Here is a 10,096-nt window from a genome sequence, read left to right as displayed (position 1 = left end):
AAATTTCAAGCTAAGTGATGGATAACAAGCATTATGCAGATTTAGCATTTTTAACAAACCATTTCACTTGTAACTAGATAAACACTTTAGCAATATATACAATGGTTTCCAGATTCAAAGCATTTCACAGCAGCAAGGATCAAGTTTAGATACAACCTTTGAAGTTGCAGCCCTTTGATTCTTCCTTCTGTTGTGTTCTCTTTGAGTTAAGATGCATAATGTCTTCAATTGTTGACTCATGTCCTGCATAATTCTCAAAGTTGCTTGCTTCTCAAGCCCTTAATTATATGGTTAGTATGCATAAATAGAGTGTGGCTCTTGTAACTGTTTTGGTGTGTGAACACCAAACTTAATTGTTTGCCACTGTCTCAGATGCAACAAGTTACCCATATTTGAAACCTTGTGTCCTTGCTAAAGGTTAATGAAATTAAAGCTAGAAAGCAATTAAACAGTTGAATAATGCGTTTGGTTGCTTGGAGCTAGCATCATGCAGAAGATGAGAATGTGTTTTTAAATGATATTTTTGGTGGAACACCAAACTTAGAATCTTTCATTCTCCCTTAAACTGTTTTGGTGTGCAACACCAAACTTAGCTCCTTGCAATCCATGCCAATTATTCAAATTTTTATTGAAAAAGCTATGAAAGAAAACTACCTCAGGTTGGGTTGCCTCCCAACAAGCGCTCTTTTATTGTCACTAGCTTGACATCTTCTATTTTTGATTCAAGGGGAATTTAGGTTCTGGACCTCCTTTTCTTTGTTCCATTGCCCCCCTAGGTACAGTTTTGCTCTATGACCATTTGCTGTAAACCGACTCTTTGTTGTTTCATCTAGCAATTCAATACTCCCATAAGGAAAGACCTTAGTTACCAAGTATGGACCAGTCCACTTAGACTTAAGCTTGCCAGGGAATATCTTGAGCCGTGAGTTATACAAGAGTACTTGTTGTCCAGGTTTGAATTCTTTCTTCAAAATCTTCCTGTCATGCCATCTCTTGTTTTTTCCTTGTATATCTTGGTATTTTCATAGGCTTCTAGCCTAAACTCATCTAGCTCATTCAGCTGCAACAACCTTTTCTCCCCTGCTGCTTCAGAATCCAAGTTTAGAAGTTTAGTGGCCCAAAAGGCTTTGTGCTCAAACTCTACAGGGAGATGACAAGATTTGCCATATAACAGCTGAAATGGGGACTTCCCAATAGGAGTTTTGAAAGCTGTTCTGTATGCCCAAAGTGCATCTTCCAACTTCCTAGCCCAATCCTTTCTTGTGTTACCGACTGTTTTTTCTAGGATCTTCTTCAGTTCCCTGTTTGCTAATTCCGCCTGCCCATTAGTTTGAGGGTGATATGGTGTGGCTACCTTATGAATAACTCCGTATTTGTGGAGAAGTTTCTCCATTTGTTTGTTACAAAAATGACCACCACCATCACTGATGAGACCCTTGGGTACTCCATATCTAGTAAAGATATGCTTCTTTAGGAATTGAAGGACAATTTGTGCATCACAGGTAGTTGTGGCTATGGCTTCCACCCATTTTGAAACATACTCCACTGCTACTAAAATATATCTGAACGAATAAGAAAGGGGAAAGGGTCCCATGAAATCAATGCCCCATAGATCAAACAATTCTACTTCCAAAATGAAGTTCTGTGGCATCTCGTTCCTTCTTGTTAGTCCTCCTGCTCTTTGGCATTCATTACATTGGTGGACAAACTCCCTAGCATCTTTGAAGATGGTTGGCCAATAGAAACCACTTTGTAATATCTTTGCTGCTGTTCTTTCTGGACCAACATCTCCTGATTATTCCATCAGAGCATCTTCTGAACAGATAGGGTTCATCCCACAAGAACTTCCTTGCTTCATTGATTAGTTTCTTCACTTGTTGCTTGGTGAATTCTTGAGGTATTTTCCTCCTACTTTGTAGTTTGCTATATCAGCGAACCATGGTGTTTGTTGGATCAGCATAAGATGTTCATCTGGGAAGCTTTCATTCACAGGTACTGAGGCCTTTTGAATTGTTTCTGGTGGCAGCCTTGACAAATGATCAGCAACTAGATTTTCAGTGCCTTTCCTGTCCCTTACTTCAATGTCAAATTCTTGTAGGAGTAGAATCCACCTGATAAGTCTTGGTTTAGCATCCTGCTTTGACATCAAATACTTGAGAGCAGCATGATCAGTATAAACCACAATTTTAGATCCTATCAAGTACGATCTAAACTTATCAAATGCATAGACTACAGCTAACAATTCTTTCTCTGTTGTAGTGTAATTTTTTTGAGCTTCATTCAATACTTTACTTGCGTAATATATGACATGATGCAAGTTTCCCTTCTTCTGTCCAAGTACAGCACCAATTGCAATATCACTTGCATCACACATGAGTTCAAACGAAAAGTTCCAATCCGGGGGTGTGATAATTGGTGCTGTTGTGAGTTTATGTTTTAAAGTTTCAAAAGCATGCTGGCAATTTTCATCAAAAACAAAAGGTTTATCAATCATTAAAAGGTTACTCAAAGGTTTGGCTATTTTAGAAAAATCTTTGATAACCTTCTATAAAATCCTGCATGCCCCAAGAAACTTCTAACAGATTTCACATTAGTTGGTGGAGGGAGTTTTTCTATTATTTCCACTTTTGCCTTGTCAACCTCTATCCCTTTTCTTGAAACTTTATGACCAAGAACAATCCCCTCAGGCACCATGAAATGGCACTTCTCCCAGTTCAAAACCAAATTAGTTTCTTGGCATCGTTTCAAGACAAGAGTTAGATGGTTTAGGCAAGTATTGAAATTATCACCAAAAATAGAGAAGTCATCCATGAAAACCTCCAAAAATTTTTCAACCATATCTGAGAAAATGGAGAGCATACACCTTTGAAAAGTGGCTGGGGCATTGCATAATCCAAATGGCATTCTTCTATAGGCAAAAACTCTAACTGGGCATGTGAATGAAGTCTTTTCTTGGTCCTTTGGATCTACCACTATCTGATTATACCCAGAATAGCCATCCAAGAAGCAATAATAAGCATGGCCAGCCAACCTTTCAAGCATTTGGTCAATGAAAGGAAGTGGGAAGTGATCTTTGCGTGTGGCATCATTCAACCTTCTATAGTCAATACACATCCTCCACCCTGTCACAGTTCTGGTGGGAATGTGTTCACTCCTCTCATTGATAATGACTGTCATCCCACCTTTCTTTGGTACCACTTGGACTGGACTTATCCATGAGCTATCAGAAATAGGATATATAATTCCTGCATTCCATAATTTCATTACTTCCTTCTGGACGACTTCCTTCATTGCAGGATTTAGTCTTCTCTGAGGTTGAATTACTGCTTTGGAATTGTCCTCCAAAAGAATCTTATGCATGCATACTGTAGGGCTGATGCCTTTCAGGTCATCAATGGTCCACCCTAAGGCATCCTTGTGAGCTCTGAGAACATCAAGAAGCTCTCCTTCTTCTTTTTTTGTCAAGGACAAATTAATGATCACTGAGAAACTTTCTGAAGTGCCAAGAAATGCATATTTGAGATGAGAAGGTAATGGCTTCAGTTCTTGCTTTTGCACCTCTTCTTTCTTGCTTGGTTCCACCTCTTTGTCTATGGAAGCCTCAGCTACATGTTCCTCTATTGTTTCTTGATTATCTTTTTCTTGCTCATGCTGATTAATGTCTAACATTTCTTCCACCAGGCTCTCTATCATTTCCACCCTCAAATGATCTTCCTGCTCAGGAGGGTGTTGCATTGACTTAAAAACATTTATGATCATTTGCTCATTATGTACTCTGAAAATCATTTCTCCTTTTTCCACATCTATAATGGCTCTTGCAGTTGCTAGAAACGGTCTGCCCAAGATGATTGAACTGTTGCCTTCCTCATCGGTATCTAGGATTACAAGTCTGCAGGGAAGATAAACTCTCCAACCTTTACTAGCAAATTTTCCACAATTCCATTTCGTGTCTTGATTGATCTATCGGCCATGACTAGTGACATCTTGGTGGGTTTGAGTTCTTCTATGGCAAGCTTCTTCATCATGGACAAGGGCATTAAGTTGATACTAGCTCCAAGATCACAGAGAGCTTTGTCCAAGGACAGTTTGCCTATGGTGCATGACACTACAAAACTCCCTGGATCCTTAAGCTTTGGTGGGATTCCTTTTTGGAGCACGGCACTACATTCTTCACTAAGCATCACCGTTTCCTTCTCATTCCAATCTCTTTTCTTGTTAATGAGCTCCTTCAAGAACTTGGCATATAGAGGCATTTGCTCCAATGCCTCAGCTAAAGGTATGTTAATTTCCAGCTTCTTGAAAGTCTCAAGAAATTTGTGAAAATGCTGATCCTTTGTCTCTTTGTGAAATCTCTGTGGATATGGTAGTGGGGGTGTTGAGCTCTTCTCCACTTGATGTTGTCTTGGAATTGGTTCTCCCATGATTTGCTTTCCTTTCTTTAAATTTTGTGGTTTGTTGTCTTCCTCTGTGAGTTTTTCTGGGACATTCTTGCTTACCATGTCCTTGTTGACGGCTTCATCATTCTTTGTTGGCTCAGTATCATTATTCTTGGTTGCTCCTTGGTTACCATCCAATAACACTTTTCCACTTCTTAGTTGAACGACCTTGCATTCTTCCTTTGGGTTGAGAATGGTGTCACTAGGTAGTGAACTTGATGGCTTCTCAACAGAAATCTGCTTGGAAATTTGCCCAATTTGCCTTTCTATGTTCTTCATGGAAGCTTCTTGGTTTTTTGTTGTCAATTCTTGGTTCTTCATCATCTTTTCCATGAGCAGCTCTAGATTAGTGATCCTTTGGGATTCTTGTGAGATTGGTTGGTTTTGGGGTGTTGATGGATGATGATAGGTGTTTTGATTTGTTGGGTGGTTATTAGGTGGATAATGGTTAGTGTTTTGGTTAGTTGGGTGGTTATTGGGTGGGTATTGGTTAGAATTTGGGTAGTTGTTTTGTGGTTTTCTGTATGAATTTTGGTTAGTGTTTGGCTGGGGGTTGTGGTTTGTGCTTTTCCAATTATTCTGACTTGTGTTTCTTTGCCATGGTTGTTGGTTTTGATTATGGTTGTCTCCCCATCTGAGGTTAGAATGGTTCTTCCAAGATGGATTATAAGTATCACCATAGACTTCATTTGTTCCAGGATTTTGGTTGTGCATGTACTGGACTTGCTCTTGCTGTTGCTCCTCTTGAGTTTCTTCACTTTGCACCCAAGTAGTTGGTGGTTGGCTTGTGGCACTCACGAGCCTCCGGCAGAGTGATCAAGAGCTTCTTGAGCTTTAAGAGTGAGTCCCTCATAGAAGTTTTGCAACTTGTCCCACTCAGTGAACATCTCTGGTGGACATTTCCTCAATAGTGCCTTATATCTTTCACATGCTTCATATAAGTTTTCAGCCTCCATTTGAGTGAATGTCTGCACCTCAGTCTTCAATCTTAGGATTCTTTGAGGGGGATAAAATTTGGCTAGAAACTTGCTTACTAAGTCATCCCAAGTGTTGATGCTATCTTTTGGAAAGGTCTCTAGCCATTGAGTGGCTTTATCTCTGAGAGAAAATGGAAAGAGCAACAACTTGTAACTGTCATGAGGCACACCATTGGTTTTCACCGTGTCACAGATTCTCAAGAAGGTAGATAAATGTTGATTTGGATCCTCCAAAGGCCCTCCTCCAAAAGAACAGTTGTTTTGAACCAAAGTGATGAGTTGTGGCTTTAGTTCAAAATTGTTTGCATTGACATTAGGAGGGAGGATGCTACTTCCACAGTGTCTAGCATTTGCAAATGTGTATGAGGCTAGGACTCTTCTTTGTTGTTGTTTATTGTTGGTTCCTCCTCCTGGTTGATTGGGATCTCCTTCCATTTCTTGGAATTCCTCCTCAGATTCTTCCTCTCCAATAACGTTCTTCCCTCTTTCAGCTCTTCTTATTCTTCGAAGAGTTCTTTGGTCAATTTCAGAGAGGACAGGGGAAGATCTTCCTGTACCTGACATACAAACACACAACAATAAACACACAGATCCAGAAAACCAATGAAACTTCAATCTACAGCTAGAATGAAGTTTTAGTTAGTTTAAGCAAAAATTCAAACAGTTAGTGTGTTAGTCAAAATCAAAAGAACAAAAAAAGAAAAAGTGCTTGATCTAGATCTCCACTTCACTTAATCATTGTCAATCTATTTCAATCCACGGCAACGGCGCCAAAAACTTGATGTGTGGAAAATGATCCAACACAAAACTCACCGGCAAGTGTACCGGGTCACATCAAGTAATAATAACTCACATGAGTGAGGTCGATCCCACAGAGATTGAAGGATTGAGCAATTTTAGTTTAGTGATTGATTTAGTCAAACGAATCAAGTTTTGGTTGAGTGGGTTATATTTAACAGAAGCTAAATTGCTTGGAATGTAAAGGGAGAGGGGGAAATTGTAGTAAATTAAAGAGCAGGAAAGTAAACTTGCTGAATTGTAAAGAACAAGAATGTAAATGACTGAAACTTAAAGTGCAAGAAATGTAAATTGCAGTAACTTAAAGTGAAAGAAATGTAAATTGCTTGAATATAAAAAGGGAATTAAGGATTGGGAATTCAGAATTCCAACAAGAGAAAGTAGATTGCAACAATTAATAAAGTAGAAGATGAATTAGAAGCAATTAGAACTCAAACAGTAAAGAAATTAAGTGCAGCAAAGGTTCACAGAAGAACCAAAAGGAAATTGGGATCTCAGGACTCCAGAGACTAGGTAGCAAAGCCTAGATCTCAATTGCCCTCCTAGATCCAAGTTCTCAAAGCAATTGACAAGAAATTGAAGAAGAAGCAGTAAAGGGAATGTAAATTGAACTCAATTATGCAGAAAAGTGTTTAAAGAGATTTTGAATGGAGATTGAGACAGAATTCCCTCAATTCTTCACACCCAAAACTCAAAACAAGGAAATGAAAAATGCCCAAGCAAGAACGAGGAAGAAGAGAGATCAATTCTCCTTCCCAATTCTCTGAAATCTCAGTGAAGACACCAAGAGAAGTTCCAAAGTACAAAAATAAAATTCAAATCTCAAAAGAAGTGAAAAATTCAAAAGCTAAGCAAAAAGTTTTTAATTACATCAAACTAGCTCCTATTTATACACTTTCTATTCTTGGATTTTGGGATTTGGATGGGCTTTTGATTTGGTGAAGAAATGAATTAAATTGGAATTTTAATTGAATTTTCGGCCCAAAATTAATAGTTCCCAGGAGACTGCCCTGCCCTTGTGGAGGGCAGGGCAGAAAATTGATGTGTGGTGCGTGCGTGGTGCGGGCGTGGTGCGGCTTGGTGCGCAGGATGCTGCCCTGCCCTCGCGGAGGTCTTGGTGCGCAGAACGCTGCCCTGCCCTCGCAGAGGGCAGGGCAGGAAAAATTGGTGCGCCAGAGATGTGCCACGGTGCGTGCTGATGCTGCCAGAATCATGCCATGATGCGCTAGAATGGTGCCTTGGTGCACAGGATGCTGCCCTGCCCTCGCGGAGGGCAGGGCAAAAAAAGTTGGTGGGCCAGAATTGTGATTTGGTGTGCGCTGGTGCTGCCAGAGTCATGCCGTGGTGCGCCAGAATTGACCCTTGGTGCGCCAGATTCATGCACCAACAAAATGCTGCCCTGCCCTCACGGAGGGCAGGGCAGTGTTTCCAAAATGAAGTCCCGCGTTCGAATTCTGGCTGCTACACACGCTTATTCATTTTCTTTGGCTTTCTTGGCACGGTAATGGGACTTAGTTCCTTGCTTCCTCATGGTCCCGTGTTCAACTCTTGTGGCAAGCATTTGGAGACATTTTCCTTTGATTTTTTCCCTTTGTGAGCCTGATACTGCCCTTGTGGAGGGCAGGGCAAGGTTTTCTTCTTCTTGATTCCAAGGCACAAATTTGTGCTCTGCCCTTGTAGTGGGCAGGGCAGAGTTGCCTTCTTTGCCTTGTTCCCTTATGTTGCCCTCCTAGAGGGCAGTGTGCCCTTGTGGAGGGCAATGCTTGCCTCCCCCATTGCATGCGGCACACTTTTCCTTCCTTTGACCACACTTCCTTCTTCTTGGGTCACGCTTTCTTAGGCCACGCTTTTCTCTTTTATTCTTTTCTTCACCTAAAATAAACCAAAACAACCACTCCAAGTATCACTAAATTCATAAGGCTTATAAATCAATTAAAATTCAATTAAAATTAGCTTAAACCTCATGAGTTATCATTAATTTCATGGTGGTTGCTTAATTTAAAGAAGTTATGCATTTTCACTCCAAATCACTTACTTAGGATGCAAGAAAGTGTATAAAGACTAATAAAACAAGTGAAATTAGCTTGAAAAATGGGTATATGATGACTTGTCATCAATCATGAACCTAAAAAAAAAGAAAATAACATAGATAAATAAAATTGGGTTGCCTCCCAATAAGCGCTTCTTTAATGTCAATAGCTTGACAGTGAGCTCTCATGGAGCTTCACAGATGTTCAGAGCATTGTTGGGACCTCGCAACACCAAACTTGGAGTTTGAATGTGGGGGGTTCAACACCAAACTTAGAGGTTGGTTGTCCCCTCCCAACACCAAACTTAGAGTTTGAGTGTGAGGGCTTTGTTTGACTCTGTATTGAGAAAAACTTTTCATGCTTCCTCTCCATGGTTATAGAGGGAGATCCTTGAGTTTTAAACACAAGGTAGTCCTCTTCAATTGAAGGATCAACTCTCCTCTGTCCACATCAATCACAGCTTTTGCTGTGGCTAGAAAGGGTCTTCCAAGGATGATGGATTCATCCTCATCCTTCCCAGTGTCTAGGATTATGAAATCAGCAGCGATGTAAAGGCATTTGACCTTTACTAGCACGTCCTCTACCTGTCCATAAGCCTTTTTCATGGATTTGTCTGCCTTTTCTAATGAGAATTTGGCAGCCTGTACCTCACAGATTCCCAGTTTCTCCATTACAGAGAGTGGTATTAAGTTTATGCCTGACCCCAGGTCACACAGAGCCTTCTCAAAGGTCATGGTACCTATGGTACAGGGAATTAAAAATTTACCAGGATCCTATTTCTTTTGAGGTAGTGTCTACCTAACCAAGTCATTCAGTTCATTGGTGAGCAAGGGGGGTTCATCCACCCAAGTCTCATTACCAAATAACTGGCATTCAACTTCATGATTGCTCCAAGGTATTTAGCAACTTGCTCTTCAGTGATATCCTCATCCTCTTCAGAGGAAGAGTACTTGATGAGTGGATAATTTGTACGCTTTTTGGCATTGTTTTTAGTATGTTTTTAGTATGATCTAGTTAGTTTTTAGTATAATTTTATTAGTTTTTAGTTAAAATTCACTTTTCTGGACTTTACTATGAGTTTGTGTGTTTTTCTGTGATTTCAGGTATTTTCTGGCTGAAATTGAGGGACCTGAGCAAAAATCTGATTCAGAGACTAAAAAGGATTGCAGATGTTGTTGGATTCTGACCTCCCTGCACTTGAAGCGGATTTTCTGGAGCTACAGAAGCCCAATTGGCGCGCTCTCAACGGCGTTGGAAAGTAGACATCCTGGGCTTTCCCGCAATATATGATAGTTCATACTTTGCCCAAGATTTGATGGCCCAAACCGGCGTACAAAGTCACCCTCAGAAATCCCAGCGTTAAACGCCGGAACTGGCACCAAAATGGGAGTTAAATGCCCAAACTGGCACAAAAGCTGGCGTTTAACTCCAAGAGGAGTCTATACACGAAAATGCTTCAATGCTCAGCCCAAGCACACACCAAGTGGGCCCGGAAGTGGATTTTTATGTCATTTACTCATCTCTGTACACCCTAGGCTACTAGTTCTCTATAAGTAGGACATTTTACTATTGTATTTTCATCTTTGGATTATTTTAGATCCTTTGATCATCTCTGGATATCTAGTTTTTAGATCTTTGGGAGTGGACATCTAGTTCTTAGATCATTGGGAGGCTGGCCATTCGGCCATGCCTAGACCTTGTTCTTATGTATTTTCAACGGTGGTGTTTCTACACACCATAGATTAAGGTGTGGAGCTCTGCTGTACCTCGAGTATTAATGCAATTACTACTGTTCTTCTATTCAATTCCGCTTGTTCTTGTTCTAAGATATCACTTGTTCTTCAACTTGATGAAT

General features: G+C 40.3%; 1 pseudogene; it reads right to left on the bottom strand.

Moving 5' to 3' along the window:
* LOC127745557 (uncharacterized) overlaps positions 1-10,096 on the bottom strand; it is a 144,784-nt pseudogene that overhangs the window by 91,288 nt on the left and 43,400 nt on the right.

This window comes from Arachis duranensis, chromosome 3 (assembly GCF_000817695.3).
Source record: "Arachis duranensis cultivar V14167 chromosome 3, aradu.V14167.gnm2.J7QH, whole genome shotgun sequence".
NCBI lineage: Eukaryota > Viridiplantae > Streptophyta > Magnoliopsida > Fabales > Fabaceae > Arachis > Arachis duranensis.
Note: the sequence above shows the minus strand (reverse complement) of the source record. Positions and strands in the feature narration are given on the sequence as shown.